This window comes from Polypterus senegalus, chromosome 1, assembly GCF_016835505.1.
Source record: "Polypterus senegalus isolate Bchr_013 chromosome 1, ASM1683550v1, whole genome shotgun sequence".
In the NCBI taxonomy this organism is placed as follows: domain Eukaryota; kingdom Metazoa; phylum Chordata; class Cladistia; order Polypteriformes; family Polypteridae; genus Polypterus; species Polypterus senegalus.
The window spans coordinates 4,223,837-4,244,251 of record NC_053154.1 but is presented as its reverse complement, the minus strand read 5'-3'; the positions used below and the strand labels follow the sequence as shown (position 1 = coordinate 4,244,251).

Below are 20,415 nucleotides of genomic sequence, written 5' to 3'. Positions count from 1 at the left end.
TACTCCAAACTCCAAATCTTTACTTGCCTTTTCTTACCATGCATATTCTGGAACATTCTTCTGGTAGCAATTCAACAACCAATCCCATCTGTCTATTTGAATAGCCCTCCCAACATCATGTCACATACATCAGCTGTAGACAGGCAGTCCAGGATTACACAAGGGAACTGGCAGGCTGAAAATTCATCTACCAGAGCGTGGGGCTTCATAGACGAGGTGCTGAATGTGTATTACAGCCATGTTTAAAGTTTTTAATTTGTAATTCTACATATCCTGTACAGGATGCACTTTACATTTTGTGACCAACCTGTGCTATAAAAATCAGATAAGCATGGCGTTGTATATCACCAGAGAGCTCAATAACAAAACGAGAGATCTTTAATAATTGCAATGAATCCTTCAACAACAAACAGTGTCTCTAAAAAGTCTTCACCCCTCGGACGTGTCCACATCACACTTCTACACAACACTGAATGTCAGGAGAGTTAACCTGGTGGCCTTTTGACTACTGGGATAGGCTGTAGCTTCCCCGTGACCCTGCTCAAGATAAAGCAGGCACAGAAAATTGATCATCACGTCTTTCAACCCGGGACGGTCGATGGTCACGTCTAAGACTGAGCCAGGCAATGAGGACACAGAATCCAATGTAAAAGAAGCAGACACAACAAGGTGAAAGAGTTGGTGACCCCATATAATTGATAAAGTTGAAAATAATCAAGTTACGCAATCAAGTTATGGATAACGTCTTCTCAGATGGGGAGCTCAGAACTGAACTAGAGCAGATTGGCCGGTTCTGGGTTTATATGGTGACTTAGTGTGGTGTAGCGGGTCCACGGCTCAGTTTTAAATAGGTAATCGCCACATTCGCGGCTTAAACAGGGGGCGTGGTAGTGTGGCCGGAGCGGATCCCAGGCGCATCGGTGATCGAAGCCGGGAGTTGCTAATCGCCACCACCACGTCCCCATAATATATAGAAGAAGCATGAGAAGGATGGGGGAGGGGGGGTCGGAGAAAAAAAGGAAAGAACGGGACTGGAGGTTAAGGATGAAGGCGGCGGCAGGAAGGAGAAAGCCGGTGTATGAGAGCGTGAGCGACAGCAGGCTCGTTGAAGGTTGAATGCAGCTGGTAGGAGAGCCCCGGAGGAGTGTTTGGCCAACTCTCGGGGGGGCAGATTGAAGCGGCCGCTCCAGCTGAGCAGTTTTGAGGCAGAGGAGATGACTTGCCGTTGAAGAGAGCGGCAGCCGAGGATGCTTTGGGCGTGTTGAGCCCCAGTGTGAGCGCCTAGGCCGCTGGGGAGGGAACCCAAGTGTCAGTCCGGCTGGAGCCTGACGTAGCCCGGGATCAGAAGGCTACCGGACCAGAATAGGAGGGAGCTGCATTTGCTGGTAGGGAGACTAAGCTGTTGCGGGGCCATATGGGAGAATTAGGGGAGCCGCCAGTAGAAAGAAGAAAGCACCGGAGTTTTAAGACAAGACTGCTTCCAGCCATTATCATTTTAACCTCGTTTAAAAAGGATGTATTTATTAGATTTTAACCTCCACAGATTCACCTCTTTTAAAGGATTATTTATTTATTTATGAACTACTTGAGACACTGGACTTATTTATTTGGACAATGTTTTTGGTTTTGTTTTTAATAAAAGCATTTTGCACTATTTACACCATCCCCTTGCTTCGTTTTTGATGTCTTCACTGTCTAGCTCATTGGTGACATTACCAATGGTGTCGGGTTCAAGTGCTCCCCAGAAGCCTAGATGGGAGCATGGAGTAGAACCCGCATCGTCACACTTAGCAGGATAGGGCAGGTGACTGAGGGTGGGAAATGGAAAGGACATCAGTGGTGAAGTGGCCATCTTAGTCCACAGCGCCATCCCCCTGATTGGACGGGTAACTAACATCAGTAGAGCCCTTAAGCGGCCTCCCATTGCGTATGTGCGCGACCCTAACGAGAGATGGTGGAACAAAGTGCTCAGTGCTTTGATTAGCGAATCCAGGGTTCAAAAACAAAAGCAAAGTGCTTCAAATAAACAAAGTCAACAAATATTCCATTAAAAATAAAATCAGTGCCTATTGGAAGGTTAAAGCCACTCCATTAAAATCCACAATAAAACTTCAGACATTGAGTTCCATCGACTCTGGCCAGCCCAACAAGCCCTTCTCCTCCTGTCTCCCCAACTGATCTTACAGTTAGCTGGAGATGCCAACACTGTGATCGTTCATTCCTGCTGCCATTCCGACCGCCTTCTCTGGAGTCTGCAGGACCACTCTGAGCTGGACTTCCTCTGTCAGAGTCTGCAGAACTTATACAATACAATTTATCGTTATATAGCCCAAAATGTAACAGGCCCTGCCTCTTTACAGCCCCCCAGCCTTGACGCTCTACGAAGACAAGGAAAAACTTAAAAAAAAAAAAACCCTTGTAGGGAAAAAATGGAAGAAACCTCGAGAAAGGCAGACCTTTCCAGGTAGGTTGGGCGTGAATATATAAAATTCAATGTCTGTCTGTCTATCCATAGGTCTGTCCACTTTCACGAGAGAACTACTTCACGGATTTTGATTGGTTTTTCTAGAATTTGCTTGAACATTCCGGTCCATTTTGCGAATTCTCTCATCATGCTTAAAATTCATAGTTCACTGGCAGTAGTGATTTATTTGCGTGAATCCGAGAGACACGCTGCGGACCGAGGGGAGGGGGAAGTGGGCGGAGCCTTCCTCACTCACACGCCACCGGTCTACCTCCTGCCAGGTGTTAGAGCGTACCTTGGCTCTGTTTATCTCGTGATACCTGTTTGTTCAGCAGACATTATCATCTAGACATTGTTAAAATTTGTCCCATTTCACTACTACGTGGGTGGACAGCCGCGGTGGACAGCTAGTGTTGTATTAAAGCGAAACGTGAGAACTTCCACACGGTGAAGAACTTTTTAACGACATTGAAAATAACAGTCACCGATGAATGCTGCAGTTTTTATTTTTTATTTCTAGGTGTTAAACGGGTCCCACAGTGGGCATCTCACCCATGTTTGTTTTTTGCCTTGTGCTCCATGTTGCCAGCACAGGCGCCAGCTGACCGCTATCCATAACCGGATTAGACAAGTTCTGGAGTTAAGTTTCTTTACAATAAAAATGAAAAAAGCCAAACTAACAAACTAACAAAGCAGTACATTTCTTCTAAAGTTATAAATACATTGTCAGCCCAATAGCACGCGTTAACTCATTTGTTTTTAATTATGTTTGAAATTAAACGTTTCACATTGTCTGGGCTGCCGACCTGCTCTCAGCGTTGTAGCATTTTCCTCCATTACCTCACATACCAGCCATTACTCAGTTTAAAGAGGCAGACACAGCACATTCAACAGTAGGAGGCAATGGACAAAACAAAGACAACGGCAGAAAACGTCGGCCAGAAAATCCATTGTTCTGTTCAAAAACACCAAAAGAAGGTCTGCATGCATGTTAGAAGCAACATGTTGCAGATTGTTGGGTCTGTGCCTTGAAGATGGCGGTCTATTCACATTCACACATCACCCAACCTGCTCACTGCACGCCGCTATCGTGTGATCTTTGAGAGGTCTGTCCTCTTATCATCAATGGAAAGGCGGCTGCAGGGAATGAGAGGAGGCGTCCATTTACAGCAGCAGACATCTTTGGAACGGGTGGTCATCCATCCAAAGTTATCAGATAGCATAGGCACACTGTCCACTTGACTCTCTGAAGTGTACATCCTATAACATCCTCACACTGGCGGAGTGGTGGCTCTGAGGCTAGGGATCTGCACTAGCAATCATAAGGTTGCCGGTTCGAATCCCGTAAATGCCAAAAGAGACTCTGCTCTGTTGGGCCCTTGAGCGAGGCCCTTAACCTGCAATTGCTGAGTGCTTTGAGTAGTGAGAAAAGCGCTATATAAATGCAAAGTATTATTACACTTCCATGAGGCTGCAGCACCTCTCTTCAAATCTCTCACTTGAATGTCTCCTAAAACAAAGTAAAGAAGAGGTGGTCACAAACTCCAGGACTGTTTCGGGGCTGCCAGCCAAGCTGTCTCTGTAGCGATTACTTCTTATACAGTCAGGTGAAAAAGTACCGTAAGTACACCCAGTGGAAATGGATGACCTTTATTAACATACTTGAACAAGCAAAACAGGAGATCTTCAAGCAAACAGGAGATATGCTTGAACAAACGACACCTCAAACTGACATCATGTAATCATTCTCATCATCACATTGATGAAAAAGGCACATTTGTCATGTGGAAAAAGTACGTCCACTCCTCCACTTGTGACCACTTCAGATCCATCAGAGTAGAATCTGGTGTTCCAGGTGAGGTGCCTCTATATTACACACACATTATAAACTGCTCAAAAAAACGAAAGGAACCCTTCTGAATGAGAGTATAGCATCAAGTCAGTGAAACTTGTGGGCTGTTGATCTGCTCAGTGAAGTAGCAGAGGGGCTTTTTCATCAGTTTCAGCTGCTTTGGCGCACTAGAGGGGGGGCAACACTGAGACGGCCCTCAAAACAGGAATGAATGGCAGGTGGAGGGAGGCCACTGACATTTGTCCCTCCTCGTCTGTTTTGTCACTTGTTTTGCATTTGGCTACAGTCAGCGTCACTACTGGTATCATGAGGCCATACATGGACCCTACAGAGCTGGCACAGGTTGTCCAACTACTCCTGTATGGCAGGCACATCAATACATGCCATTACCAGAAGGTTTTCTGTGTCTCCCAGCACAGTCTCAAGGGCATGGAGGAGATTCCAGGAGAGCTAGACAGGGCCCCTCGTAGAAGGTCCTTAACCTATCAGCAGGACCCACCGGTATCTGCTCCTTTGGGCAAGGAGGAACAAGATGAGCACTGGCAGAGCCTACAAAAATGACCTCCAGCAGGCAAGCATGCCACTGGTGTGAACGTCTCTGACCAAACAATCAGAAACAGACTTCATGAGGGTGGCCTGAGGGCCCGACGTCCTTTAGTGGGCACCGTGGAGATCGAATGGCATTTGCCATGGAATACCAGAACTGGCGACTTGTGGTTTTCACAGATGAGAGCAAGTTCACCCTGAGCATATGTGACAGACATGAAAGGGTCTGGAGAAGCCGTGGAGAACGTTACGCTGCCTGTAACATCATTCAGCATGACTGGTTTGGTGGTGGGTAAGTAGTGGTATATCCATGGAGGGACACACAGACCTCTACAGGCTAGACAACGGCACCGCAGGACTGCCATTAGGTATCAGGATGAAATCCTTGGACCCATTGTCAGACCCTATGCTGGTTCATCCTGGTGCACGACAATGCCCGGCCTCATGTGGCGAGAGGATGAAGGAACTGATACCACTGACTGACCCCTATGCTCACTCGCCTGACCTCAATCCAATAGAACACCTCTGGGTGGGTCATTGTTTTGTCCATCCGATGCCTCAGCCTGTCCAGTAGGTCAGTGATGCGATCCACCAGGACACCATCCGTCGTCTCATTAGGACATTGTCAGGCATTTGGCATACAAACTACAGAGTACGATCTGGAGTTGCTGCAATGACATTTCGGCCAAATGGACTCACCTGCCTGCCTGCAACAATTTTTTCCTTTCGATTATCGGGGTGTCTTCGAATTCAGCCCTCTGTACGTTAATCATTTTCATTTCTATCAAACAATGTGGCATCCTTTCAGTCCTAACACATTACCCAGTCCATATCAGTTGAAATAGCCAGCATGAGAGCTGATGTATTTTTAAAGTGGTCCTTTAATTAATTTATTCGAGTCGTTTCTCTCTCTCTCTCTCATATATAAATATATATACTGCTCAAAAGAATTAAAGGAACACTTTTTAATCAGAGTATAGCATAAAGTCAATGAAACTTATGGGATGTTAATCTGGTCAGTTAAGTAGCAGAGGGGGTTGTTAATCAGTTTCAGCTGCTGTGGTGTTAATGAAATTAACAACAGATGCACTAGAGGGGCAACAATGAGATGACCCCCAAAACAGGAATGGTTTAACAGGTGGAGGCCACTGACATTTTTCCCTCCTCATCTTTTCTGACTGTTTCTTCACTAGTTTTGCATTTGGCTACAGTCAGTGTCACTACTGGTAGCATGAGGCGATACCTGGACCCTACAGAGGTTGCACAGGTAGTCCAACTTCTCCAGGATGGCACATCAATACGTGTCATTGCCAGAAGGTTTGCTGTGTCTCCCTGCACAGTCTCAAGGGCATGGAGGAGATTCTAGGAGACAAGCAGTTACTCTAGGAGAGCTGGAGAGGGCCATAGAAGGTCCATAACCCATCAGCAGGACCAGTATCTGCTCCTTTGGGCAAGGAGGAACAGGATGAGCACTGCCAGAGCCCTACAAAATGACCTCCAGCAGGCCACTGGTGTGAATGTCTCTGACCAAACAACCAGAAAGACTTCATGAGGGTGACCCAAGGGCCCCATGTCCTCTAATGAGCCCTGAGCTCACTGCCCAGCAGCATGCAGCTCGATTGGCATTCGCCATAGAATACCAGAATTGGCAGATGCACCACTGGTGCCCTGTGCTTTTACAGATGAGAGCAGGTTCACCCTGAGCACGTGACAGAAGTGAAAGGGTCTGGAGAAGCCATGGAGAACATTATGCTGCCTGTAACATCATTCAGCATGAGCAGTTTGGTGGTGGGTTAATGATTGTCTGGGGAGGCATATCCATGGAGGGTCACACAGACCGCTACAGGCTTGACAAAGGCACCTTGGCTGCCATTAGGTATCAGGATGAAATCCTTGGACCCATTGTCAGACCCTATGCTGGTACAGTGGCTCCTGGTGCACGACAATTCCTGGCCTCATGTGGTGAGAGTATGCAGGCAGTTCCTGGAGGATGAAGGAATTGATACCATTGACTGGCCACCACACTTTCCTGACCTAAATCCAATAGAACACCTCTGGGACATTATGTTTTGGTCCATCCAATGCCACCAGGTTGCACCTCAGACTGTCCAGGAGCTCAGTGATGCCCTGGTCCAGATCTGGGAGGAGATCCCCCACAACACCATCTGTCATCTCATTAGAAGCATGCACCGATGTTGTCAGGCATGTATACAAGAACACAGGGCCATACAAAGTGCTGCGTACAATTTGGAGTTGCTGCAATTCAATTTGGGCAAAATGGACTCGCCTGCCACATAATTTTTTCACTCTGATTTTTGGGGCGTCTTTGAATTCAGGGATCTGTAGGTTGAATATTTTCATTTCCATCAAACGATGTGGCATCCTTTCGTTCCTAACACATTACCCAGTCTATATCAGTATAGATATCCAGGAGGATTTCTTTTTCCCATTGAGATCTGATGTGTTTTCAAAGTGTTCCTTTCATTTTTTTGAGCAGTTTATATATATATAGATATGGACTCTGGTAATGGTAATTACCTGCCACTCCAGGGGTTGGTGCTGTACTTTGATGTCTCTTCTCTTCCTCCCTCTGCACACTGGAGGGCAGATGGCCCTTTCAGTGTCCATCCATCTGGACCCGCCTCTTCCTGAAAAAAGTTTCTCAGCGCTGGAAGATCCACCATTTCAGATCAGTTCTTTTATGAACTCACATCTGTGAAGACGTTTTCTCAATTTCTGTGAGTTTTCTTTGCTTTAAACCATTCAGTTATACAGGGTTACCAAGATGGTACCCCAAATGTTTAGTGTGGCCTTTAGTGTTCCCTTGTAATATGACAGCACTCAGATAGCATGAAATAAAGACAGTGCAGTTACAGGCTGTTGTTCTGACTGATAAATGGATCCCAGATGTAAAGATGTGTGCCTTCACAGTTTCTTTGACAAGGACAAGCTGACGTTCTCTTTGATATATTACTCTGCACTACAGCAGACAGGAGCTTGCATTCTTGCATGGACTACAGGAATAGCTGCCTGGCCCTGAAATGGAAGGTACGAGGAAGGATAAGAGTTTTACACCATCCTTAACTAACCCACCTCTTGGACAGGCCAGAAACCCCTTGTAGAGTTTGTTGAGACGATAGATAGATCGATAGATGGATAGATCTAGTGTAGTTGACAGGATTAACTAGATCGATCGATAGATAGGAGTGAAAGGAAGTATATAATTGGTCAATAGGTCACTAGACTTGGCAGTTACACTCAAGCACTTAACAGGTGTATTGCTATTGACATAAGAAACAAAGTTCTCGCCCCCCCGACTCATCCCCCTTATCGATAGACCCCATAGGTGCTGAATCATCTGAGAATGTCTGCAAGTGGCCTGACTTGTTGTTCTATTTCTAGACTGAGGCGTACAGAGTGAAGAGACAATCAGACTGGCCTGTTCCTTGAGGTGCTCCAGTGTTGCTCACACGGTCCTTAAGTCACACAAACTGTGGTGTGCCGGACAGTCCATTATCCAGGATACCACAGGCTCACTACGAGAACAGTTGTCTTGATTTCAGGACAGAAATAACGCAGATTTTTAAAAAATGATTAAAATACTTATGGCATGAAATCTTGCGACAGTGGCCACCTTCCCATTCCACAAGAAGGCTGTCTACTCATTGCTTCCTTATGGCATTGTGAAGCAGAGAAGCCACCTAGCTGTCTTTTCAAACCAACCAGGAACAGACGGTGGTCTCACCCTCTACATCATTAGGTTCAGGTCATTCAGAATATCGCATTAGCTTAGGAGGCTGGCATATCCTTAGATGCTGCTCATTAGATGCCTTCTGCTGATTATTCAGATGCAGATACTTGTATCACTGGACACCATTTGGTGTCACCAATTATTCTCAGATGCATGTCTTTAGGGTACAGGCAACGCAGCATAGAGGGTAGGGCACTAAACCTTAAAGCACCATGCTGTCAGTATTATATATTGTGATCTTCAGTGTGTCACTTACCCTGCACCAACTCCACGGAAGCAACTGTTATGTGCCCTCATCTTGTAAGTCATCTTGGCTAAACATATTTTCTAACCAGATATTTGAAATAGAATGTGTGTTGAATGGATTTCAATAGTTTTTATGATACACCATAACATTTTATTACCCTTTTCACAGCTACAAGACATTTTCTGGAAGAATAAGAATGTTTCTGAGTATTCTTTTCGTAACTCTGTGTAGCCCAACTGACACGAACTGGAGTTCTAATTTGATTTTTTCATGTGGCAGGAACTCCAGCCAGAAAACAGGGAGCACAGAGTTATAGTCACAGGGCTTTGATCATTTCTGAATGGGCATACAGACTTCTTGCTCCAGTAGGTGTAACACAAACATGCAGCATACTGGTAAAGATCACAGAAGCGCGCGTGTGTGTGTGTGTGGCCTGGAGGCAAGCAAGACAAATTAAAAGATTAGTTATCTATTATCAAAATAACCACAACAAGCAAAACATAAATGATTATGTAGATAGGTGAGCAATTATCATACCATCAATAGCCCAGAAGAGCATCAATACCACAAAAACAGCAGTTAAAGGTGGAGATAAAGCTTGCGCAATACTGCCATCTTCTGGAAACATCATTTAACTGCAGTAACCAAAAGGATAGATAGATAGATAGATAGATAGATAGATAGATAGATAGATAGATAGATAGATAGATAGATAGATAGATAGATAGATAGATAGATAGATAGATAGATACTTTATTATGCTCAATAGTAAACACCAAACATCAATATATAGAGTTAATAAATAATCCAAGAAATTTCACATGAAATAAACAGTTAATAATTAGTTTACTCCACCACTACTGCCCAATACACTCCTCCGATTCCGCACATAATTTTCAAATAATTGTTTGAAAATTACAAACAACCCCATCCACAATGTCCTCTCACCAGTTACGAACTAGTTTTCCCCTCTCAATAGAACACAATGCTCAAGCCCCCGTAACTCACAGAAGGTCTCCATGTCATTGATGAGGATGTGATACGTAAACCCCTGCACTTCACTTGCACTTTAAACAGAAGTAGCACATCAGTATTTTGAAGTGCTTTTCCTTATTTTGTCTTAATATCTTAACTGCCTACTTTGCTGTTCCTAATAGAAAATTACCAAGTAGTAGTAATAATAATAATACATTACATTTATATAGCTCTTTTCTCACTACTCAGAATGTTCAGTACACACCTTTGTTTTTTTGTTTAGGATTATAAAAACAACTTCAATGTTTGGAAAAAGCAGTCCAATTTCATTAAAAAGCACTGTAGTAAAATGAAACACTGGCGTCAACCCTGGTCGAGTGAGGAAGCTACATACAGTAAAAGCTGCGGGACCAGATGGAGTCAGTCCTCAAGTTCTTGTGGTGCCCTCTGTCACCTGTTCAGTTTGTCCCTAAGGCTTCATAAAGAGCCACTGCTATGGAAAACATCCTGCCTTGTAAGTCAGGCATCTCTTCTTTTCAAAGCTACAGACCAGTGGCATTTATGTCTCACACTCTGAAGCACTTTGAGGGGTTGGCCCTGGAGTGCAGTTTAATAATCAGACAAATATTGGAGTGGATGATGCAATCCTCCGTCTGCTTTTCAAGGCTTATTCTCACCTGGACAAAGTTGGCAGCACTGTAAGGATTACGTGTTTTGATTTCTCCAGCACCTTCAATACCATCCAGCCATTCCTTTTAAAGGGTAAACTCAAAGATATGCAGGTGGATGAGCGTGTGGTGTCCAGGATGAGGAGTCTCATCATAACAGATAGTCCAAGGACTGTGTGAGCAACACTGAAGCACCACATGAACAGGCACGTCTTCACTCTGCACACCTCAGATGATAAATATAACACCAGGTCAGGTTACTTTCAGAAATTCTCAAATAATTCCGCAGTTCTTGGGGTGTTTTGAAAAAGGGAATGAGACAAATGAGGAGTCTGGTGGAGAACTTTGAGAAATGTCTACACCGCAATATCAAGGAATTGTTTGACTTTTGCCACTCCCAAAGAGCCTCTTACAGTTGGGTGTTGGGTACTCATTCCAGCATGGAGACCCCTGACAAGAGGGAATGCCACATTGGAAATTCTGAAGTGTTTAACAGGTAATAACCAAACAACAATCATTCAAAAATTACTAAAATAATAAACTATACAATTTTCCAACGGCAGTACTACACTTTGTAATTGACAACGGCAGTTGCCTGGCATCCTGGTCAGAAAGGAGGGATCTTTACATAGACGGGAGGCTCATTTAATGCAATGAAGTGGGTGAACAGGTACCCCAACTGGATTGCTTAGTGGTACCTTTCCCTGTCAGAAGCCCATTAAAACCTTCTCATTTATCAAGTTGCTGCTCGCAATCTGCGATTCGTGAAGGATTTGTTTTTTCTGAACGACTCTTTTCAGTGACTCATATGTATCCATTTGTGAGCACGAATGAATCAGTTTTGTGGAATTCAATGGGACTACAGCTAAAGCACATGTGTGTCTTACATGACGTTTTCATCATCTTCTGTTTTCACTGCTGCCTGCTGATGGATGTGTCTCATACACACACACACACACACACACACATGCGCAAGAACCACACGAACTTGTCTGATTTGTGAACGAGTCAGTACGAAGGCTCAGTCTACCGATTCTCGTTCATTTAATTCACAAACAAATCATTAGGAGTTTCTCATTCACTTGTAATTCCACCCATCCATCCATCCACTTCCGCTTATCCAAGATAGGGTCACGGGGGCAGCACCTTGACCAGAGATGCCCAGACTTCCCTCTCCCCTGCCACTTCTTCTAGCCCTTCCGGGGGAATCCCAAGGCGTTCCCAGGCCAGCCGGGAGACATAGTCCCTCCAGAGTGTCCTGGGTCTTCCCCAGGGCCTCCTCCCGGTTAGATGTGCCAAGAACACCTCACCAGGGAGGCGTCCAGAAGGAATCCTGATCAGATGCCCGAGCCACCTCATCTGACTCCTCTCGATGTGGAGAAGCAGTGGCTCTACTCTGAGCCCCTTTCGGATGACTGAGCTTCTCATCCTATCTTTAAGGGAGAGCCGAGACACCCTGCGGAAGAAATTCATTTCAGCCACTTGTATTCGCGATCTCGTTCTTTCGGTCACTACCCATAGCTCATGACCATAGGTGAGAGTAGAACGTAGATCGACTGGTAAATTGAGAGCTTTGCCTTACGGCTCAGCTCCTTTTTCACCACGACAGACCGATGCAGAGCCCGCATCACTGCAGATGCCGCACCGATTTGCCTGTCGATCTCACCCTCCATTCTTCCCTCACTCGTGAACAAGACCCCGAGATACTTGAACTCCTCCACTTGGGGCAGGATCTCGCTCCCAACCCTGAGAGGGCACTCCACCCTTTTCCGGCTGAGGACCATGGTCTCAGATTTGGAGGTGCTGATTCCCATCCCAGCTGCTTCACACTCAGCTGCAAACCGATCCAGAGAGAGCTGAAGATCACGGCCTGATGAATCAAACAGGACAACATCATCTGCAAAAAGCAGTGACCCAATACTGAGTCCACCAAACCGGACCCCCTCAACACCTTGGCTGCGCCTAGAAATTCTGTCCATAAAAGTTATCGGTGACAAAGGGCAGCCCTGGCGGAGTCCAACTCTCACTGGAAACAGGTTCAACTTACTGCCAGCAATGCGGACCAAGCTCTGACACCAGTTGTACAAGGACCGAACAGCTCTTATCAGGGGGTCCGGTACCCCATACTCTGGGAGCATCCCCCACAGGATTCCCTGAGGGACACGGTTGAACGCCTTTTCCAAGTCCACAAAACACATGTAGACTGGTTGGGCAAACTCCCATGCATCCTCCAGGACCCTGCTAAAGGTGTAGAGCTGGTCCACTGTTCCGCGATATCAAGTTTTCATCTTCCACACCATCACCACCAATCGTGGTAACCGATTGACAATTCTTGACTTCATTGTTTCTCTGTGCTAGCATTGCCCGTGTACTCATTTCTTCTGTTGATAACCCTTCAGGATGAAATTCTTCAATAAGATTTGGACCTAATACGTCTTCTTTAATTGGGAACTTAAAGTGAGGAAAACGTTAAAATGTATAATAACTGAGTGTGCAGGAACTGTGTCTGACAAAAGCATTCACAAGAATGAGAGGTGAGAGGACCGAGGGCCGTTAACTGTAAATGGTTGGGAGGAGGGTGGGACTTGAAAAAAATCTCTTGGCAATAGTCTCGTCTCAAGTTTTTCTTTTATAATAGAGAGATATTTTCATATATACTCATATAATTTTAGATAATGAATTATATACAAATTAACAAGCAATAACATTATATTTATATGCATACACGTCCATATATGAAACTAAGGCATGCATTTTCATATTATAACATCACACATGCATGTCGGAGGACCTCCTCTCAGGCTCAGTCGAGGTATGTACATTAATAAACCCTCCGAGACAAGATGGGGTGCTGTTAACTTTTTCCTCTCCTTCTTGCCCACGGTGCACAGAAGCCACCCAGTGAAGGCGTTTGACCCTGCCCCTCCTCGCCCAGTCACCATAAGACCCCGGGTGTCGTTTACTGGGCAGAGCAACCCGCCTAACAGAGCTCCACTAGAAGTGACCAAACCCTTTCTAAAAAGACTTCTTTATTTAAATTCCCACCATTTTGGATGCATGCACAGGGACATTCCTCTTTTTGTTTTGTTTTTTGTTGTCCATGAACAATAAAAGGAACAATCCGGTTGAAGCCCCAAACTTTTTTCTTCCTGTCTGAAGACCCGTCATTCCCGTACCCCACCACATATATATTTGTGATGCAGTCAGAGGGGAACCCAAATGAAAGTACAGTATAAGCGATCGCTAAAAATTGATCAGATGAATCAACAGAATCAAGTGACTTAAATGGAGAGTTCAAAAGAATTGATGCAGTAAAATGAACCGAAATGCCCATCACTAGTCCTCATCAAAAACAGCATGAGTACTGCTGCTTTGAATAAGTGTGACGTCAGAAAGGTATGGCAAGCAGAAGTGGCCAAAAAAAGACAAACTGAAAAGAGCGGACACTGCAATTACGGTTATCAAAGCGTGGACTGTGGACTTCGGCTCATCTAAGCAGCCCTTGTATTTGCCCACAGTCTGACTTGATGAATAGGACTGACGACCTCTCTTGGAGGCCTGTTCTATTCAGACTTCTTTTAATACAATGCTAATAAAAAGTATTTGCCCGCTTTCCTGACTTCCTTATTTTTTTTCTTATTCATAATACTCCATTGTTTCTGATCTCCAAACAAATCTGATTAAATACAAAAGACAATCAGAGAAAACGCAATGCACGGTTGTCAAATGATCATCTGATTTACTGAAGGAAAAAATGTTTAACGCCACCTTTATTTCCAACGTTGAAAAATAATTGCCCCCTAAATTTATTTAATACTTGGTTATACCACATTCAGCAGCCACAATTGCAATCAAACACTTCCACGTAAAAGAAGGTCAGTCTTTGACATCACTGAACATGCTTTGCTACTTCAGGGCCTGGGTGACTTACCATAAACGAGGGAAGCTTGAATTCAGAAAGCAATGAAGAAGAAAGTGCGGCCGTCAGTCCGTGATCTGAAGTTCAAGTGCAATTAGCTTATGCAGCAGGATAATAGCCTGAGGTACAAGGGCACGTCCAATTCTGAATGGCTGAAAAAAATTAATAGAAAAACAAAATGGAGATTTTGGAGAGGCCTGTAATTCACTGCCCAGCCCTGATTGCGTCCCTTAACTTGACAAAACATAGCAGCCATTAAACTGTACAAATGAAGCACTCTGATGAGGTTTAATAATAATAATAGTAATACTACATTTCATTTATATTGCATCTTTACCATGTTCATGGCTTCCACTATGTAAAGGTGCTATATCAAAGCAGAAGGTTACCACCCGACTACCCACTCAGGACTGTCTCAGTAGGATTGTAAACGAGTGGTTTCAAAATCCAGGGCTGAAAAAAGAAGTACAAATGCACAGCACACCACATCTGTATGGTGCCTTCAGGCACAGTCTATAACATTATGACACTATATAGAAACAAACATTTATATTCAATTAACATAAAGGCACTATATGAAAACATAAGCATGCAGGTCCAATCATCACCTCAGAGAGACTGCGAGACCCTGAATGAGGCACTTTGCCTGCCAGTGGTCAGTCTGGAGAAATGGGGAGCCAAACTATAAATGTCCATGTGCAATCTAACAGTCAGCTTCCTCTATTAAAATAATTCAACTGAAAGTGCCAAGCTGTGGCATGTTCGTTTTTGTCTGTCTGCTGAAACCGATTTAGATTTCCAGGCCCTCGAATTCGTGCCACACTCTTCCAGTTCCATTGCCGCCATCTGTGCTTTAAAAAAGTCACGCGTTAACATTTACGTGTGTTTGGAGATGTGCCGACATTATTTTAAAGTTGGGGTGTTTTTTTAAATTTTCTAATCAACTCATCAAAAAGTTTGCTATCACAACTTTGTTTATTGCATATTTTTGCAACAGTGAGTCATATTCAGAAATAACAGTGTTAATAGAATGGAATTATTCCGCGTGCCCAAAATGTTTTTCATGCCATCTTACAATATCATGTTGCTAAATTACTTTCAGATTCCAACTCAAGTGATTTGAAGATTCCCGAGTTGTTGTTAGCTGTTGATTGTGGAGGTCTGTGACTAACGTGAGCTACCACAGCTATGTTGACGACACACAACTGTATTTATCAATAGCACCTGATGACCCCGACTCTCTTGGTCCACTGACCCCAATGTCTTATTTGTGTTCCTGAGTGGGCGAGTAGTAATTTTCAAAAACTAAATAAGGGGAAAACAGAAATCTTAATGATTGTCAAAAATGGACAGCGTGACGGTATTAGAAATAAACTTGATCCTTTAGGCTTAAAAGTCAAGACAGAGGTAAAGAATTCAGTGGTAATTATTGACTGTGACCTGAATTTTAAATCACATATTAACTCTTTTAGGGCTGATTTTTGTTTTCCTTCTCTCTCAGGGCTGAATATTTTCCCCAAAAACTCAATTTTCTGAAAAGCACGTAAAGCAATACTTTGTCACACGTATCAATGTAAAATGTCGGTTGCTGCATGCAGCACCTTATTTCAGCATTTTAGCCCTCTCTGGCTGCTGAGACAATGTCAACAGCTGCATGAGGGTGGTGTCGGCAGAACAAAGCACAGCTGATGCCGGTACCTCACTTTCGTTTTAGTTCTCGATCTCCAGACCACCTGCACCAAAACATTCAAAATAATAAAATATATGTAAAATGTCACCCACTGAGTATTTTGCTTTGCGCACTCACTTTGCTCTCTCTTGCCAGATGTTGACGCCATTCTAGGGATTGTTTACGCTACTCACACACATGCAGGGATTCGACATTCCTCCCACCATGGACAGTCTACCTATAAAGCAATGGTGAGTTTTGTCATCGTTTATAGCGGATTATCACCCTCTACCCATGGATGTTGACTTTAGTTATCATCTGCCCTCAACCCTGTTGTCGACAAAAGTCAACATCCACCCTAAAAGAGTTAATTAGATTACCAGGACAGCATTTTTTCACTTAAGAAATATAACAAAAGTTAGATCCCTTATAACTTTTCAAGATGCTAATAAATGAGTTCACCCTTTTGTTTTCAGTTGGCTAGATTACTGTAACGCACTCCTCTCAGGACCACCCAAAAAAACACATCAAACGGTTATGGCGAGTGCAGAATGGAGCTGCCAGAATCTTAACTAGGAAAAGAAAATCCGAGCACATCACCCCAGTCTGAGTGTTACTACACTGGTTACCAGTGCCATTTAGAATTGACTTTAAATCCTGCTGATGGTTTACAAATCTTATATCTCTGAATGTCCCTCACCTTACACTCCAAATCGTAACCTTGGAATTCTAAGCAGACCCTCATTTGAAGGTCCAAGAGCTAAACTTAAAAGAAGTGATGAGGCGGCCTTCTGCTGTTATGAGCCTCAAATCTGGAATACGAGTTTACCGACAGAAATTCGCCAGGCTAATACAGTGGAGCATTTAAAAAAAAAACTGCTAAAAACACAATACTTGAACATGGCTTTCTCAAGGCTTCATTTTAGTTGAATCCTAATATTCTGTATATGCATTTAATTACCTTTTTTTTTTCCATGGCTCCACAATGCATACTAACCCCTACTTTCCCTGCTGTTCTTTTTCCGGTTCTCTGTGGTTGTGATCTGCGCCCTCACCACCTGATCAGGGCACGGCGATGTCCTTACATTGATGGATTGAAGGCCAGAGGTCCACATGACCAGCATCATCTAATTCTTTCATGTGAAGCCTGAACACCATAAGGACTGATTGAGATCATTTATGTTAGGGGGGCCGGGTGGTCTCAGAACTCCTGCAGATTTTTTTTTTCCTGTCCTCCCTGGCCATCGGACCTTACTTTATTTCTTGTTATATAGCATTGCCTAATTTTTATATTTTTCTTTCTTCATCTTGTCAAGCACTTTGAGCTCCATGATTTGTATGAAAACGTGCTCTAGAAATAAATGCTGTTGATGTTAATCGGAGTTTGTATTTCTTAAACAAAGCATTTTTGAAAGAAATACCTGATGGAGATTTCAAATATATGCTGAGGTCACTGCTGCAATTGCTGGCGGCATCTGAATGTGACATATAGCGGATCATCGTGGCACTTTGTCGATAAATTACAGTGTAAGAGAAATATTAAATTGTTACTACTGTTTGATAATGTAACATGGAGAATAAAGTGTTATCGCGCCATCTTTAATACATTTCTATGTACTGTAGTTAATTTACCACACTTGGATCCACGCCTCTCTCTCTCTCTTTCTGTCCTGCGCCGCTTTCTCCAAGTTTGCTCTTCTGGCTTTCCTCTCTTAAGACCGTAGCTTTCCAGATTTTTCTTGGTTGTCCTGCCCTTCTCCTATCTTCCGCTCTTCTTGCTGTCCTGCAGTCGTCCGAGCGCCAAACATGCCCTGCCATTCTTATCATTCTCGGCACGCCTGTTTCACTCACTTCCATCTGACCCGTCTTTTTTTTTTTAACCAAATCTTCATTACTAATCATTCTTGGCCATCTAACTCCCATGATCCGTTTCAAGCATCTTCGGCCAAACACGTCCAGTTACTCTCTTAATTGCTTCACTAAATGTCCGGCTTTCAGGGACGCACAAAGCTGCCGACACTACTAGCGCGGTCAGACTCTCAATTTCGTCGACAGTTTGATGTCTCTGCGCCCCTGAAGTCCTCAATCTAATTTAACAGACACTCCTCACTCCTGGCAAACCTGACCTCTTCGTCACATCCATCCCATAACCGCCTTCACCTCGATCTCGCTTCTCAAATATGCCAATTTCTACATAAACTATTATTATCACTTTACAGTGTTTACTTTTACGAACAGGAACGTCGTGTCACTTACCCGCTTCGATTTTCGGGCAGCAACACAAGTGAACTGCGGTGACCGAAGTGATGAGAAGGAGGGGCGGCGGCAGAAGTCGACTGTGAGCAGATGGCGGTAAGTACCGCCGCATTCTGAGTCAGTAAGGGACGTCGTTAAACAAATAAACGATAACATTACTACGGTATCGAACGCATAATGAAACCCCTTAATTAGTGAGCTGAAGAAATACACACACACCGAACGTCACATCTTCCTAAAACGGCAATAATCGGTCATCCAAACACGCCCACCTCGGCTCCCGCCATATCCCGAGATGCACTTGCTTGCGCGCGCTCGACTGCGAGTATTTGCCCGCCTGAAGTTAAAGAGAAAATATACACAAGTTGAAATGAACCCCCTGCGGTGGGTTGGTGCCCTGCCCTGCCCGGGATTTGTTCCTGCCTTGCACCCTGTGTTGGCTGGGATTGGCTCCAGCAGACCCCCGTGACCCTGTTTTAGGATATAGCGGGTTGGAAAATAACTGACTGACTGAAATGAGGTAACATTGAAAGAGTAAACTATTTTTGTAGTTGAAGTTACTCGGAACGTTTTTTTTTTTTTTGTTTTAAAATAGATGACTTCACAAATTCGCCAGTGTTTTTCAAAGGGAGATTTTGACATTTCCAAACTATGTAAAGCGGGCAACGTGTTTCATAGCGGGCTGCAGTCGTTTGGTACGGGAGTGGGTCGTGGTGCGTCTTCTTCTTTTTCTTCTTCTGTCTTTTTATGGCAGTTGGCAGACCTACTCATGGTGCATTGCTGTCACCAACTGGACTGGTGTGTGGTGCAGAATATGAAGGAGATAAAAGACTCCGTTTAGAACTCAAACTAAATTACCCCATAAAGCCCTATAGATTTTAAGTAGTGAAAAATCGCCCTATGACCGATCTACAGTTATTTTCATAACTAATCAAATCTTATAAAGTTAAACTGTTAATCCCAATTTCTTGAATTGCTGCCTGAAGTTGTTTTCTTTCCTCTTTGTACGCTTCGCAGTGAAATATGACGTGTTTTACAGTTTCTTGCTGATCACAGTGCCTACATAATCCAGATGGGTGTTTTCCTATTTGACATAGTGAATTATTTAGCATTGTGTGTCCAGTATTTAATCTGGTTATAATTATTTCTTCCCTTCTTGTTTTCCCACGTCCAAAGTCTGACTTTTTTATATATTTTGTACAAATGCCTCCTCTTACTCCCTTTATTCCATTGGTTTTTCCATAATCCAATCATTTTTGATTTTATCAATCCTTTTACTAATGGAGATATTTATATGCACCTCAGACAATTTTACAGCTTTTTTAGCCACGCTGTCCACCCTTTCATTCACTTCAAGGCCTTTATGTGCAGGAACTTGTAAGAAAACCACATAGATACCCATGTTTTAAATAAAATCGGATTAATTTCCAGTAGCAAATCCAATCTACACTTAGTCTGTCTGTTTTCAATACTCATCAGTCCTGAATATGAATCAGAACATGCAGTATTACAACTCTGTTTGGCATAATTTTTTCAACCCACTGCAAAACTAGAATGACTGCAACCAATTGTGCTGTTTATACAGATACATGATTTGTAATTATTTTTATTATTTTAACCTGAAATTGTGATACATAAGCAGCTACTCCAACCTTTCCATTTATTGGTTCTTTAGAGCCATCTGTGAAAACTGGAATTGTTCCATAAAATTTCTCATTAATATATTGACTAACAATCTTCCATTCTGGGATACGAGATTGATTTTTTTTTATTAAATCATACAGACTTAGATTAACTGTTGGTAACAGAAACAACCAAGGGGCTATTGCACCTAAAGATGCCGGTCTGCTTATGTTTCCTAGGATTAATAAAATAGCAGTGGGAGGTCGAGCTTTTAGTTACAGGGTCCCTAAACTGTGGACTGGTCTGCCTGCTACTATAAGAGATGCCCCTTTAGTCTCAGCTTTCAAATCCCAACTGAAGACTCACCACTTCAGTTTAGTACACCCTGACTAGAGCTGCTGATTAACTGTTCAGACTGCATCTCTGTTGTCAGTCATTAGCACTA

The 20,415-nt window shown here is 43.6% G+C and overlaps 1 long non-coding RNA gene across 2 annotated transcripts in view; it reads right to left on the bottom strand.

Annotated features, from left to right (window-relative positions):
- Positions 1-18,577, bottom strand: part of LOC120523005 — a 35,816-nt gene extending 17,239 nt beyond the window's left edge. Inside the window, exons 1-3 of one of the 2 annotated variants that reach the window (XR_005632549.1) lie at positions 18,348-18,577; positions 16,230-16,329; positions 14,435-14,574 (exon numbers count right to left, since the gene is read on the bottom strand). This is a non-coding gene — a long non-coding RNA (uncharacterized LOC120523005). The remainder of the gene's footprint in view (positions 1-14,434; positions 14,575-16,229; positions 16,330-18,347) is intronic. The other variant, XR_005632548.1, reaches the window with a different exon arrangement.
- Positions 18,578-20,415: the final 1,838 nt, after the last annotated feature.